Below are 15,427 nucleotides of genomic sequence, written 5' to 3'. Positions count from 1 at the left end.
CCCCCCTCCCTGAGCCTGGTTCTGCTGGAGGTTTCTTCCTGTTAAAAGGGAGTTTTTCCTTCCCACTGTCACCAAGTGTGATTGCCAGGGTTTCTTTCTAATATTGTAGGGTGTTTACCTTACAATATAAAGCACCTTGAGGTGAGTGTTGCTGTGAATTGGCACTGTATAAATAAAACTGAATTGGTTTAAAGCCTGATTCAATAGATCAGTATTTCATTTAGTCAGTAATGGTCCTACTTAGAGTAAAATGGACGACAAAGCAGGGCACGCTTGAGGACGTATGTTGCGATTGATAAATTGCTACCATATGAGGGTGCAGTGTTCTCATTATTTCATCATGTCTGGTTTCAAAAAGCCAAGATCGTAATGTCATAATTCTGAATTCTGAGTCCACAAACCAGTGAGCAATGTTTGCTTTGAGCATTAGCCTAAAAGTAGCTCATGTTTTGATTGGTATCATTTAAATGGACTTAATTATGTTTACTTACTCAGTTTGTGCATCATGAAAATGGCGAGTAGCCCAAATATATGCTGATAGCTGTGCGAGTAGATGCGTCATTATTAAGTTAATCTCAGTTGTTAAGATAACTGCAGCCATTCCAGTCATATCACAGTCTGTTCAGCTGCACACTGGTCTTTTAAATGTGTGCAGTAAGCTCACACTCCTTCACATTTATGGCCATCAAAGGTCAAGCAGGACCCGGCTCATTTGTTAGGATGTTTTTTTTTATGGGTCCAATCAGATAAACATGGACTTCAGCTGGTTAGTTTGGTGTTTAAACTGAGAATCCGTCTCCTGTCTCCATTCGGATTTCCCAGGGAAAATATCAGCCTGTTTAGCATGCGGAGGCCTGCCTGCTTTCCAGAAATGAATCCTGCGAGCGGCCGTGACTTTTGCTCCGATATTTTCCTCGAGCAGGCAAGCTGGACGTAAAACACAGCTCAGACATCTGACCCTGTGACATGACCACATAGGGTAATAGACTTGCCATCATATCGCCGACCTCCAGAGTGTGTATGTGGATTAATCTGCAGCTATTTTAGCCACATTATTTCATGGACTGACTCTAGCTGGTTTTCTTTTTTGTTTGGTTGTTTTTTTTTTTTTACCAGTAAATTATGGATGGGCCACTGAGGCCGTCTCATGTAGGAAGTTTGTTGCTTTACAGTAAGAACAATGCTGTCTTTGTTTCTGCAGGTTATTGATTGGACACAAAATTGCATTCGGGCCTTTATTATTATGAATCTGCTTCAGGTTTTGGGAGTATTTATGGAAAGGTTTTAGATTTTTTTTATATATATATATATCTTTTTATATATTTTTTAATCTTTTTTATACCTGAAATAAATTATTTAATTAAATTAAAGAGTAAAAATAAATGCAATATTCTTTTGCTTTTACCCCGTTCCCCTCTTGGGGAGTAGGGTAAAATTTTAACTATGTTTGCTTGATTGTTAAAAATATTAGAGCAAAACTACCACACCGATTCGTACCAAATTTTCACGAAAGTTGGCAAGCGGCCCCTAGATCACCTGATTACATTTTTGCCATAATTGAGTCAAGGTCAGAGGTCAAGTTTTTTCCGAAAATCTTGTGAAGGCAATAGCTCGAGAACGATGTGAGGTAGGATGTTCAAGTTACATAGAAGCATCTACTAAAATTCTTAGGTGAGTCGGAATCTCAGCGACCTTGACCTCAAGGTAAAGGTTAAAGGGAAATTATGGGCATGGACAATAGGACCTATGTGTCATCTTGGTGATTGAATATTTGGAGAGTGACATGTTTGTGGGATGGACAACGTTCAAATCAGCTAAAACATCTGCCGGGGGCGGGGCTTGTTACTTGTTTAACATTGGTTTATGAGATCACAAGCTAAAAAGGTGTCGACATACAATATACTATGACTGTAATGTCTCAGAGGGGCCTCTGCTATGACACATTTAAGAGACTCACAAACCCATCATGAAGATCCATTCTATAGAGCCTGACAGCATGTGGCCACAGTTCCTTCAGGCTGCCTGCTGCACATTCCCATTAATGGATGCTTCATTTCTCCAGATTTGTCAGCTGCACATCCATGATATCAATCTCCTGTTCCTCCACATCCCAAAGGTTCTCTACTGCATTGTGATTTTCACCAAAATCTGACCCTACCATCTAAATGTTGCAGAAATCAACTCATCAGACCAACCAACATTTTTCCAATCTTCAATCTTCCAATCACCTAAATTGGAAAATTTAGGTGAGCCTGTGTGAATAGTAGCCTCAGGTACCACAGGTAAATGATTTAATGTGACTAATATGTGAATAAAAACTAAACTCAAGCTTTTAAGCTTTTAGGACTTACTAAAAGAAATCTTTGATGGGCTGAATTTAGAAGATTTTTAAGGACTTAATCCAGCTTTTAAAGGGACAGCGTAATCTGCTAAAAGAAATGTAGCTGTTGAGCATGAAGAAAACCTCCGCAGGGAGCCCAACGTAAAGCACACAATCCTCCCTCCCTCCACAGCCTTCAGTGTCAGGTCACAGGGTCATCGGGCAGTCGCTGTCAGATCTGTAAATATATACAACTGCAGATAGTCTGTCTCGGTTCCCACAAGGTCACCTCCATTGATGGAGACCAACTCCTGCTAAAAATAGTCACAGATTACTACAAATTTTGCTTGTTTATTTGCAAATGTTTTCTGATAGCTGGACGGAGCTGCAACTTTTAATTATTTTATATGAAATTTTCTTAAACAAGAGGTGTCCATCTCATTTTGTGCAACCAATAGTGAAAAATTTCAAAAGTATTCAGCAAATCCTCCTTTGCACAAGTTTAAAGTGGTATATATTTGGCATTTTTAAATAAAAATCTCTTCAAATGATTAGTTGATTGTCGTAATTACTGCTTCATTAAATTTCTGGATATGAAGTGTTATTAACTAATTTGTCTGAGTACTAGAGCAAAATCTAATAAAAAGGTTACTCTGGTGCAGGGGTGTGAAACCTGAGGCCCAGGAGCCAGAATTGGCCCAGCAAAAACTCCAATCCGGCCCAGTGGGCTACTTTGGAAAATGTAAAGGAGGGCATAAATTCTGGACTTTTAACTGTATTTCTGTAGGTTTTACAGCTTTCCATACTGGTAAAAGCCTCCCCTATGGCCATCTATATTACACCAAGTAAATTTGTAATAGATAAACAATTAAATAACAGGAAAGGTCCTGGTTTTTTTTTTTTTCTCACCATTGACGATAGAAATGTCTGTTTTTTCCACAGTGAAAATATTTAGCACTTTTCTACTCTGCATGAGCCCTCGAAGTGCTTTAAACAGCATGTCTTATTGTGCAAAAGTGCTTTCTATCTAACATTCACACACATTCACACTCTGATGATCGCATCGGTGAGCAGCTCGGGTTCAGTATCTTGCCCAAGGATGCTTTGGCTTGCAGATGGGAGCAGCCAGGGTTTGAACCACCAACCTTCTGATTAGTAGATGACCTGCTCTACCTCCTGAAAGTTTTAGTGAATTCTGTGAATTAACTTTTATAATTACAGGGCAGTTTAAAAAAAAACAAACAAAAAAAAAGCTATGGGAACCTTTTCTGTAATTTTACACATTTATTTCTTATAATTTACGCTCAAAGAATCACACTGACAGATTTCTTTCATTTACTACAGCAGCATTTCTTTATCATGTAGGAAGACTGAGATGGACAGTTGTAATTACACTTCTTTTTTATATTAAGATAATCTCGAGGATTGAATGTGCAGTTAAACTCTACACTGACAGAATGGGGAGTTTCACTGTTCAGACCCACTTAAGATGAAAATATGTGAACCACAATGTAAAATGAGTTTGACATCCCTGCTCTGGGACTCATTAAAAAAAAGGCCAGATTTTAACACAGCAATTTGAGGAATATTCAGAGTATGTTCACTGAAGAAACTTTTCAGTCACAAGTATGCGATTTCACAGTCATTTTCCCAAAGACTTCTTTACAATCAGAAGTCTTGTTGCACCCAGAGGAGTCGCCCCCTCCTGTCCATTAAAAACAATGCAGGTTTAAGACACTGGGCTACAGTACATAACAAAATTAGAAGGGCCCTCATCAAAGCCAATTCCCTTTCTCACAGTTTGAAAGAAATGAATAGGCACCAAATTGTATTGGATCTATTGGCCCTGAGTTTTAATCCTGAATAAGAGATAAAAGTTCCTTTATTTAGTATTTAAATATATTTACCAGCTTATTAATAATGCCGACCACTTACAAAGCACTCTTTGGATTGTAATCAGTGAAAACACTTTCTGACCACAGGGTCTAATCTGCTGCACTCCTTTACCTGAATGTGCTGAAAATGAATGCAGAAAAATGTGTGCAGCTATTATATTTGATTGCATAACCCAGGCTGAAACAGGCAAAGACGACTGCTGATTAATTCGCTCGCGGTGACCCTATTTATACATCTCGTACACCTGGAAAACAATGCTGATGATTCACATATGGTAGGGATGGCCGTGTTTGCGGGAATACATGAGGATAATTATGCAGATGCTGGGTTTGAAAGACCAGCTCATCTTCAGACCGTGTAGCATCGAAGGAGGTGGACAAAATCACAAGAGCAGCTGAAATGCAATCCAGCTGCTATTGTTCGCTCAAGGTGCAGGTTTGAGGTACTTTTATTGCCACTTTATACTTCTACTACACAGCAGTTCAGAGAGATATACTTCTCTCTCCACGCCATTTAGCTCACCAGAGTTCTTTTAGATTCATCTGAACTGGATAAGTGGAAGAAGAAGGATGGATGGGAAACCTTCTTTAAATGCTTTAATTCTAACAAATCCTCTAAATTAAGCTACAAAGCATCAGAAACAACACACGTGGGCATCTTTGCAGTAAAAACCATTTTCAGATCCTTCATCACTGTGGTCATGCTTTGTTCGTTTAAAGGAAATGTGAGGTTAGAAAAACATTAAGCTTTGTATTGCGACCATCCTGATCGTGATTACAGCAACAAATGTGGCAAAGATTAGGAAGAAATCAGGCCACGGTTAAAGAAAAGAAGTATTGACTGGTTTTACGTCCACTTCATTATGTCTTCCTTTGTTTCCAACGCACAAGAAGATCATGGGACTGAGAAAAGCTTCATCTGTACATAACCTACGAGTTGTGTAGTCACCGTGACGTCACTCATTGGTTTGACGAGCCTCAGTTGTGGTATTTTCATAGGATATTGTTTCGTTTACCCCTTCAGGCTCAATTTGACCCTGAATGAGTAGCACTTGTTTCTATAGACTGTATAAACCATTTGGTTTGCAGGCTTCACTAGCAACACTGATCTATACACTGTATGAATGCATCACACAGATAGCTGCTAATCACTAAAATTTCAATCACCAAAACCAGAGCACAGATTTTTGGGACTGGACAGTAAGTCATATTATTTGTCAAACAGTTGCACCTAACATGCACAAATATAGTCAACAAGTGCAGTTCAGCTACTTATATTAATCAAGGTGCACACAGCTTGCAGCCCATGACAGCATCTTTTTATTTATGCCTTAATTATGCATAATTATGCATTTTTAACACAATTTAAACAGATAATCATACTGTGGCAGCAGGGCGGTGTAGTCATTAGCACTGTTGCCACTGTGCACATTAGTGGGGTTAGGTTAACTGGTGATTCTAAATCGGCCGTAGGTGTGAATGTGAGTGTGAATGGTTGTCTGCCTCTCTGTGTTAGCCCTGTGACAGACTGGTGACCTGTCCACGTCGTACCCCGCCTCTCTCCCACTATGGCAGCAGACTCCAGCCTCCCACCCCCGACCCTGAATTGGATAAGTGGAAAAAAAAAAAATGAATGGCTGGATAATCATACTAGTACAGCAGTCATATATATTTAAACCAAGCTATAAATATGTTTATTTATGCTATAAAGTTGGTCATTTTAACATGGAAGTCTATGGGAAATTACTTATTATTGGACCAAGCCTCAAGTGGCCACTAGAGGAACTGCAGTTTTTAACACTGCTTCCTTGGCTTCATTTTTAGCCGCCGGGGAAAGAGAACACAATCCAGAACTATATACCAGAAGTCAGTTTTTCCTTCTCTTTGTTCCCTCCATCTTATTTTACCCTCAAATTAACTGGCCCATCCCATAGATTCTAACATAGATTGGAAACTAATGGAGTTGTAGTTCCACTACAGCTGAAAGTAAAATTGAACACGTGCACTGTTACATTAGCAGTAAAAATCTCATAATTTACGATCATTTCATTTCTGGGGCATCAAATGCTGTTTTGTCAAAGCTTGTGGATTCTTGGAAATTTGCATAAAGCATCCTTTTGTGTCAGTGCTTGACACATGGGTCACATAGGTCTAAAGACCAGTTGGCGACTCCCCAAGCCCACTGATGGAAACCACAGTTCTGATTAACAGCATGCACCTGGCTTCGTTCCATCATCTCAGTGCACAACAGGAGATTTTAATAGTCAGCAGTGTTATCTCAGTAGATGCAGGGGATTGCAATCTTACATGGTGTTTTATTATGCAATATTCTGCAAATGCTTGACTTTTATGTAATGAATTTTATAGCCATTCTTCCTAACAGCATTTTGATCAGTAGAACAATGTGCCTCCGATGTGACAGGATAATGCTTATTTTTGACTCACTGTCACTTTGAGGGTGAATAGAAAAGAAAGAGAATCTTTTTTGCTGCAGCGAATTTATGCTGGAGTGCTTTTCTGGAGATGCAGTGCGCAATTCGATGTGACAAATGTTCTTACGCTACAGAGAAAGTAAGTTGGTGATTTAAAAAGGGCAAATACATGGTTTTTGCAGAACATCTAATAATGGCTTGTTATCTTACCTACATAAATAACTTTGTGTACAGTCTCCAGTCAGAAGGTCTTATTACTATTTTATTATTTTTAATCATACTTTTAAAATTTGAGCAAAGAGAATGTAACACAGGCATTTTAATATGATGGCTTTATTTCAATAACTTTCCTGAAATACATATTTTCTGTCAGCTGAAATCAGCATTGTGTGGATGACTTAACGTTTGTTTGTTTACCAGGTTGACCTTTTGAGGCAGCATGTCTGCATTTCACAAAACAAAAATTAGATTACGAGTACATCTGAGGATGCTTCCCCTTCATTCACCTTCAGTGAATGTAGCCTTGGCCAGGAGGAGCTGATGTCCTCAGGTAGTACCCATCGTTCACTGGTTGTTTCGACGCTCAGCTGCAACACTCTTTGTGATGGTGGGTTGGCGGTGGTGACCAAATCACTGCCATCACCTCTCTCCTGCTCCATAACCAGCAAGAAGCCCTTTCTGCTGCTGATTTTTGATCTTCCTCAGCCAGTCCATCATCTGCTTTTCTGCCCTGTTGTTCCTGTCAGTAAGTGAATCAGTGAACCTCTTTCCGAGGCACTTAATTAAATTCTTCTCTTTCGATGGAATTACTTCCCCTTGTACATGTAGTTTGAACCTGTTGTTCAGTTTCCTGTTCCTGAGCTCTATACTCCTGGATTTCTTTGACTTAAACTTCATTCTGGCCCACGTTGTCATGTGGTCGAGAGCAGTTCACACCCACCTCGCTGATAATAACCCACCACCCCTGATAGCAACCCTACCATATTGTAATATTTAACGGTAGCATTGCAGTTCTACCTCTGCAGCTCTTTTGTGACGTTCTGCTGTAACAATTACAATCAAAGCTTCACTTGAAATCAGAGCTGCAAAACAAAGCAAATTCAGGTTAGCATGTAGGTTAACTGCTACTGTAAAAAGAGACAACACTGAAGACATGAATGACCTTTTTAATTTTCACCTCTCACTGATCCCTTTCGAGCAATAATCTAGCAGAGAGGATTAATGTGAAGTTAAATGACATAGCTAATATGAGAGCTTCCTGCATGGACTCTGTGTTCCCTCCAAAGGTCAGGCCTTAATATGGTTTTCAGGTGTTCAGTGAAATGAGTTTTCTCATCAAGATTTCAAATAATTCTGTAGAGAAGACGGTGACTTTTAGACTGAAATAAACTGAGTTCAGTGTCACAAAAGCTTGTTTGCATCACATCAGGTGGATGGTAGTTCATCCAGGTCATCTTGGATGAGAGGTAAAACATCCTGTAGCTTGGAAAACAGTTAAACATTTCTGTAGTTGCATGTTTATTTCCCGGTGCTTTAATCATCGGTCTTATTTGAAATGCTCTCTGGAGAATCTGCCACTCGGTGGATCTGGATTTTCCAGATCATGCTGCCTCACCACTGAGGACTTGGTTTGATCAACATCCCTACTTCACTCTGTGAAGTTAATACTTGTGGGTCATTCCTGCTGTGCTGCCAGAGCCCGGAGGGAGGTGTTTTCATCCCCTCAGCAGATGGAGGGAATGATATAAAGAGGGAGGAGGTGCTATTGATAGCGATGAAGGAAAATGATATAGAAAGCTATTTCTAGTGGCAGGCAAAGTAAATACTGTTTTCTTTTTCTGCAGTCGTCTTGCTGCTGGTGTGGGAGTGAGCAGGCTGTGATGAGGATGAGGGTGGGCTGTGAGCCTTTATCAAAGGTCTGTGACAAATGCAAAGTCCTTCTGCCCACTCTAACCTTCCACAGCTTTTAATCATGTGAAGAAACGTAGAAATATGAAAAGTATGTTTATGTGCAGCCAAAAAATAAATCACACACTTGAGCTGTGATGGCAGCACGGCTTCACCATAGCATCATTTTGATGAGATTACGCAATATCACAGTTGAACTTTTGCCTTGAAAGTACAAGTTGTGCCTTACCTCTGCAACCAATATATTACAAAAGGAGCAACTTTTATTTTGAAGGCGAACGGCCTCCAGTTCTGCTTTGCATCACAGTTTCACTGTTTGGTGAGCAGTCTGCAAGTGTTTGCAGGCAAGTCGGCGTCTTCTGTGCAAACTATAGGAGATCACGGCAGTCGAAGAGCAAGCAAAGCCATCACAAAGAGTTTTTCAATGCAGCACCGCATACTTGCTTGCATCCAGTTTCACCTAGCAACTTGCTAGCTCCCTCCAGCAACCTTATGTGCATGTGTGCATGCAGTGCATGTGACTTGGAGATTTTCAACTTGAATATTTCATTCATCAAGATCTTCCTTTATTTCGAGCAGTATATTTCTACCATGGGCCTACTTTCTAAAATCCAGGACTTACGCATTAATAATAGATGAGATAACAAACATTTTCCACCACTACTTTTTCTGTTGATGGCAGAAAACAGCTGCTTTGTTTTTACCCTTCATGGATTTGATGTATCTCTGAGATATCTCTTATAAAGCACTTGTATATGCACATAATAAAAGAGCTTTATTCATTAAAAACTAGTTCCATTATGGTCCAAAAATTGTAATAAAAGGATCACAGACCACACAGCACCAGGTGAGACCTGATTCATTGAATACTCACAGCTCTAAGTGTGTATTGATCTGCTTCTGAAAATGGTCCCCAGCAAGGACACGTCATATGACATTATTTGGACACACAGTGCTATGAAAACCCCGTCCTTGATTTCTTAGTTTTTTGTTTGTTTGTTTGTTTGCATATTTGTCACATTTACATGTAACAAATTTTAATATTTGTCAAAGATAATCAGAGTAAATACAAAATGCAGTTTTTAAATTATGATTGTGTGGTACATGAATTAACTGAACATATTATTTGAAAAGTTGAGTTCAGTTGCAGTAGCCACACCGAGGCCTGATTACTGCCAGATCTGTTGAATAAAGAAATCAGTTAAATAGAACCTGTCTGACAAAGTGAAGCAGGCTGAAAGATCTCAAAAATCAACACATCACACCACGATCTAAAGAAACAGCTGAGAAACAAAGTCGCTGACATCTATCAGTCTGAAAGGGGTTACAAAGTCATTTCTAAGGCTTTGGGACTCCAGTGAACCAAGGTGAGAGCAATTATCCATACATGGAGAAAACTTGGAACAGTGGTGAACCTTCCCCAGGAATGGCTGCCTACCACAATTACTCCAAGAGCACATCGGCGACTCATCCAGGAGAACCCAGAACAACATCTAAAGAGCTGCAGGCCTCACTTCACTCAGTTAAGGTCAGAGTTCATAATTCAACAATAAGGCTGGCAAAAAAAGGCATCCATGGGAGAGTTCCAAGGTGAAAACCACTGCTGACCAAAAAGAGCACAAAGACTCGTGTCACATTTGCCAAAAACACCTTAATGAACCCCGAGACTTTTGGAAAAATATTCTGTAGACTAACGAGATCTGGCATAAAACTAACACTGCATTTCATAAAAAGAGCATCATACCAACAGTCAGACATAGTGTGATGATCTGGGGCTGCTTTGCTCCTTCAGGACAACTTGCTGTAATTGATGGAACCATAACCATAGTTATGCAGCAGGACAATGATCCAAAACACACCAGCAAGTCCACCTCTGAAAGGCTCAACAAAACAAAAACAAAATGAGGGTTTTGGAGTGGCCTAGTCGAAGTCCGGACTTAAATGTGATTGAGATGCTTTGGTATGACCTTAAGCAGGCCGTTCATGCTGGAAAACCCTCCAGTGTGGCTGAATTCAAACAATTCTGCAAAGAAGAGCGGGCCAACATTCCTCCACAGAGATGGGAAAGATTTGCTGCCTGAAATCACAAATGCTTGACTGCAGTTCTTGCTGCCAAGAGTGGCACAACCAGTTATTAGGTTTAGGGGTGATTACTTTTTCACACAGGGTGGTTTGGCTGTTTCTCCTAATAAATGAAATCATCATTTAAAAACTACATTTTGTATTTACTCGTTTATCTTTGTCATAATATATTAATAATGTATTTGTCTGAACTTGAAAATGTTGAACTCACAGGGTTTAAGAATAAAAAAGTTAGAAGCCTTCTCAATTAAATCTGTAATCCTGAAAGGACAAAAGGTTAAATTCGATTTATCTCTTTATGGTCATATCTCTGCAGTTATTGCTTGAAGTACGTAGAGACAGTAGATAACCCACAGTGCAGTGGACGTAGCTGTTGTACTGTATGTGGGCTGATCCCACATCCAAGTTTATTTACCAGTAATAATAATATCTATAAAAGCAATTAGAGAGGTGTCAAAGCAAGAAGAGTAGTTACTATAAGTCTATGATGGCTTTAGAGCCTCGGAGAATTCATTGCTGATGGATAGTAAGCGATCACTTTGAAACACTGTGTTATTATATGTGTACTTTCAGTCCTCTGGGTGGATTTTTATATTAGTCATTCTCTTGTGCAGATTGGTGCGCCCCCTCTGCTGCAATCTTCAGGCAAGATCTGCCCTCTGAATTGTAAATATGCATATTGTATGGGAGGATGAGACATTGTTTTATGCAACACTTCTGCTGCTGACAGATTCACAGCTGCAAAAAGCTTAACTTAAAGGCCCTACAGTCAGCACATGCCCTTTGATGTGTCCTTCTAGCATGAGCAAGGGATCAGTTTGTGGTTTATGTTCAAAGCATCTGCTACACATTTGCCTCAAGACACCGCGCTGCACTTTCTCAGACTTGACTCGTACTTTCCTAACGGAGGTGTTAGCAGCTCCGTGTTAACAGGATGTGGTGTGCAAACTGGCTTAAAACAGAGGAGGGGGAGAGCTGAGGGAGATTTTCTCTAACAAGTTCGTAGTAATTTTGTGTTCCTGTAATGCCCCTGCCCCCCCCCCACACACACACACACACACACACACACACACATATTCCCTGGCTTAGCAGTGCGAGGAGCTGTCACACGAAGCGTAACAAAAATAAAGCTTCGTGTGACAGCTCTCCCAAGATCAATGCAGTTTGCTTTGTGGGAAAATCAGCCAGAAATGAGACACCAGCCTAATGCAGATGTGTCCCTGAACAAAAACTGTTTTGACAGATTTCCTTGGCTGTGCACCTCTAGGCTTCCCTGGTGTCATTAGTTTCTTCTGCATGATGTTTTTTTTTCCTGTGCTTGTCACAGTGACATCTGCATAAAGGGTCTTTGTTTTTTTTTAGCTTACAACCAAAAGATAGGGCAAGAGTTAGGGCACAAGTCGCCAGCCTGGTGCAGGGCTAATACAGAGAAATTATTTATATTTACATCTAGGGGCAATTTAGATTCACCAATTAATCTAATCCGACTAACTATGGGAGAAAGCTGGAGGAAACGGTGCTAACCACCACACCACTGTGCTGCTGACAAAAATGTAATTCCAAAAATATGAGACTTCATCTAGTTTTTGAAGTTTTGTCTATTTGGCATGTGGTTAATGGCTCAGTCACTCAAGAGCAAAAATAACACAGCAACCTCATTGCAATTAGGAGAAATCTGTGGTTAAACTGAGATTGCATTAATTTTTTTTTGTGGTTACAGTATCCAAATGGTTGTGAGTACCTGTGTGATTTTGCAGTTAACTTTGCTGTTTCTGTTACAAATCCACAAGGTTCTGGCTGGACTCTGAAATCAAGTAGTTAATTCTTGTTTAATATGAATATCTGTGCATGTAGATGGCAACAGGGTTGTGATTTTCGCTGATTTATCACAGTTAATCACCATATTATCACAAACAGACTACATGTAATTACCACCTTGATCCCATTCAGTCACAAACTGATAACACAGTAATTCCATTTTATCACCATTTTATGTACCACTGTCACTATGACAGCAGCTTGACTGCAAGAGACTGCAGACTGGAGCTCCTTCTTCGAAGCAGCTATTTTAAACTCACCAAGACTGCAAGTTCAATGAACACAACGCATAAAATGGAACACAATCCTGCATCAGTAACTAATGATTAAATGCATATAAACACATAGAGAGTGAAAAGAGGTAGTCCTTGTGTTTAATGTGCATGCTGAAGGACATATCCTGATCAAAAAATGACTCCAAGATTTCTCAGTGTTGCTGGTCAAAGTAATTCATTGTGCACAGATACGTTATTGTGCATATTAGTCTCTACAGACGGTCCTCAGCTGCTCGTGTGCGGCTGGCCCCGAGTCTCCTTCTGTATCTGTGAGCCCAAGTTCTCTTTCTGCATGGAGGGATGCACAGAGCTGGTCCAAACTGCAGAGGTGCATGTTTTACTCCATTGCTGAGGAAAAACTCTGTGCTTCATTTGTTTAAAAAAACAAGGAAGTAGGTCAGGACCACAAGGAGAACTTACTGTGGAGTACCAGAGGATGAATCGAAAGTCGTATTTAGCTAAAACTAAAAACTGTCATTACAAACAAAACATTTATCTGGATTAACACTTGGGCAGTTTTTATTACACTTACAGTTATGCAATCATTTGTCAACTCGAGTAAGATTATCTTCACTTCCCCTGCTTCTCGAATTCTGTGTATGTGTGTATGTGTGTGTGTGTGTGTGTGTGTGTGTGATGAACATGCTCTTCATCCTCCTGTTGAATCCAAGACTCTATAAGAAACAGCAGTGAAATAAATCATGTGTATATCTGATATCAGACATCTAATAATGTGTCTTAATGTGTAAGCTGAGGGACAGACCACCTGTTTTGCTCACGATATACTTCATAGCATTGATATTTAAACCATTTCTCAAGGCACACCTCTGCAAAATAGCCTCTGTGTTATCTGACATGTTGTCAGCTATTCTTGTAATTGTACGGTCAGATGAAGCCACCTAACATTGATTTTTCTGTGCAGTAAGCTTCACTAGCATGTAACTTATCCCACGACCTTATCAGATTCCTTCACTCAGTCCGGCAAACTGTCTGGCTCACATTCAACAGTCTTCAGAATAAGGCCAAGTGATGTGTCTTCTTTATAGTTTCTCTTTTGCTTAGATGGTGTTTGTAATGGTGGTTAGTTGTGGTTTGTGTATTGCAATAATAAGTGACAGAAAACACCAAGGGACATCTGGACTTGCCTCACAAGAAAACATTTTGAAACTACTGTCTTAAAGCATGTAAGAAATGTGAACATCCATCCATCCATCTCCATCCTTCCATCTCTGAGTTAGAGAGTAGCACTCTAAGATGTCCAGACCTCCGTCTCCCGGGTCTTTCAGCTCTTCTGGGGGGACACCAAGGTGTTTCCAAGCCAGCTGAGAGATATAATCTTCCCAGCATATCCTGCCTATAACCCAGGACCTCCTCCCAGTAGGACATATTCAGAACACCCCGGAGGCATCCTAGTCAGATGCCCAAACCATCTCAACTGAGTCCTTTCCATGTGGAGGAGTGGCAGCTCTAACCTGAGCCTTTCCAGAATGACCAAGGTCCTCACTTTATTTCTAAAGGAAGAGCACAGACACCCTTTGGAGGGAGCTCATTTCTGCCGCTTGTATCTACAGTCTCAGAACCCAGAGCTCCTGACCATAGGTGAGCGCAGCAATGTAGATCAGCGTCTTAATAAATGCTGATTTCATTTATTAAGAGTAAAAAGCTTTCCAAATCTACCTGGCCCTGTGTGAAAAAGTAATTTGGAGGGTTTTCCCACATGAACGGCCTTTTTAAGGTCAAGCCAAAGCATCTCAATCAGATTTATGTCCGGACTTTGACCAGGACACTTTCATTTTGTTTTGTTCTGAGTCGTTCAGAGGGGGACTTGCTGGTGTGTTTTGGATCATTGTCCTGCTCCATAACCCAAGCGTGCTTGGAGCTGCAGGGCTCGAACTGATGGCCGGACATTCCCCTTCAGGATTTTCTAATAGAGAGCAGAATTCATGGTCCCGTCAATTACAGGAAGTTGTCAGGTCCTGAAGCAGCAAAGCAGCCCCAGACCATCAAACTACCACCACCATATTTGACTGTTGATCTGATGCTCTTTTTATGAAATGCTGTTATTAGTTTTATGCCAGATGTAACGGGACTCAAACCTTCCAAAGAAATTCAGCTTTTGTCTCGTCAGTCCACACAACATTTTCCCCAAAGCGTGACAAATATGCAAAAAAACTAAGAAATCAGGAAGATTGCATATACTTTTTTGCAGCACTGCACATTAAGTATGTAAGTATATCTGGACTTGCCCCATCATATAACTACTGTCTTATAGCATGTAGAACGCACCACATTTAATGAGTCAATTTTCATCGAAGGGTGTTTTTAATAATTCTGTGAGCTTGATAAAAACATCTCGTGTTTACAGGGCTGTGATTTTAGTGGTGAATGTTTTAATGATACCATTATTTGACAGCATTTGTTTATTATGGTAAAAGAAAACAGCCTGGCTGCCATTACATTTCTTTCAGGAGGTGTTTGCTGTTGCATCACAGATGTAAATTATTGTAATTTCTTGGAAAATTGGTTATTGATGTATCCCTTTAAAGAATTTCTAAAAGAAATGATTATGTATAAAACACCACAGACGCAGCTCAGAGTAAAATATTCAGACTTGTCTTTCCTTCCCTTTTCCTTAAAAACAATCAAGACATTTAGACTGCTGCATAACTAAAAGGAACTGCTCTTATTTCAGATTCA

Source organism: Archocentrus centrarchus, chromosome 23 (assembly GCF_007364275.1).
Source record: "Archocentrus centrarchus isolate MPI-CPG fArcCen1 chromosome 23, fArcCen1, whole genome shotgun sequence".
In the NCBI taxonomy this organism is placed as follows: domain Eukaryota; kingdom Metazoa; phylum Chordata; class Actinopteri; order Cichliformes; family Cichlidae; genus Archocentrus; species Archocentrus centrarchus.
The sequence above is the reverse complement of the archived record's forward strand: the minus strand, read 5'-3'. Positions refer to the sequence as shown.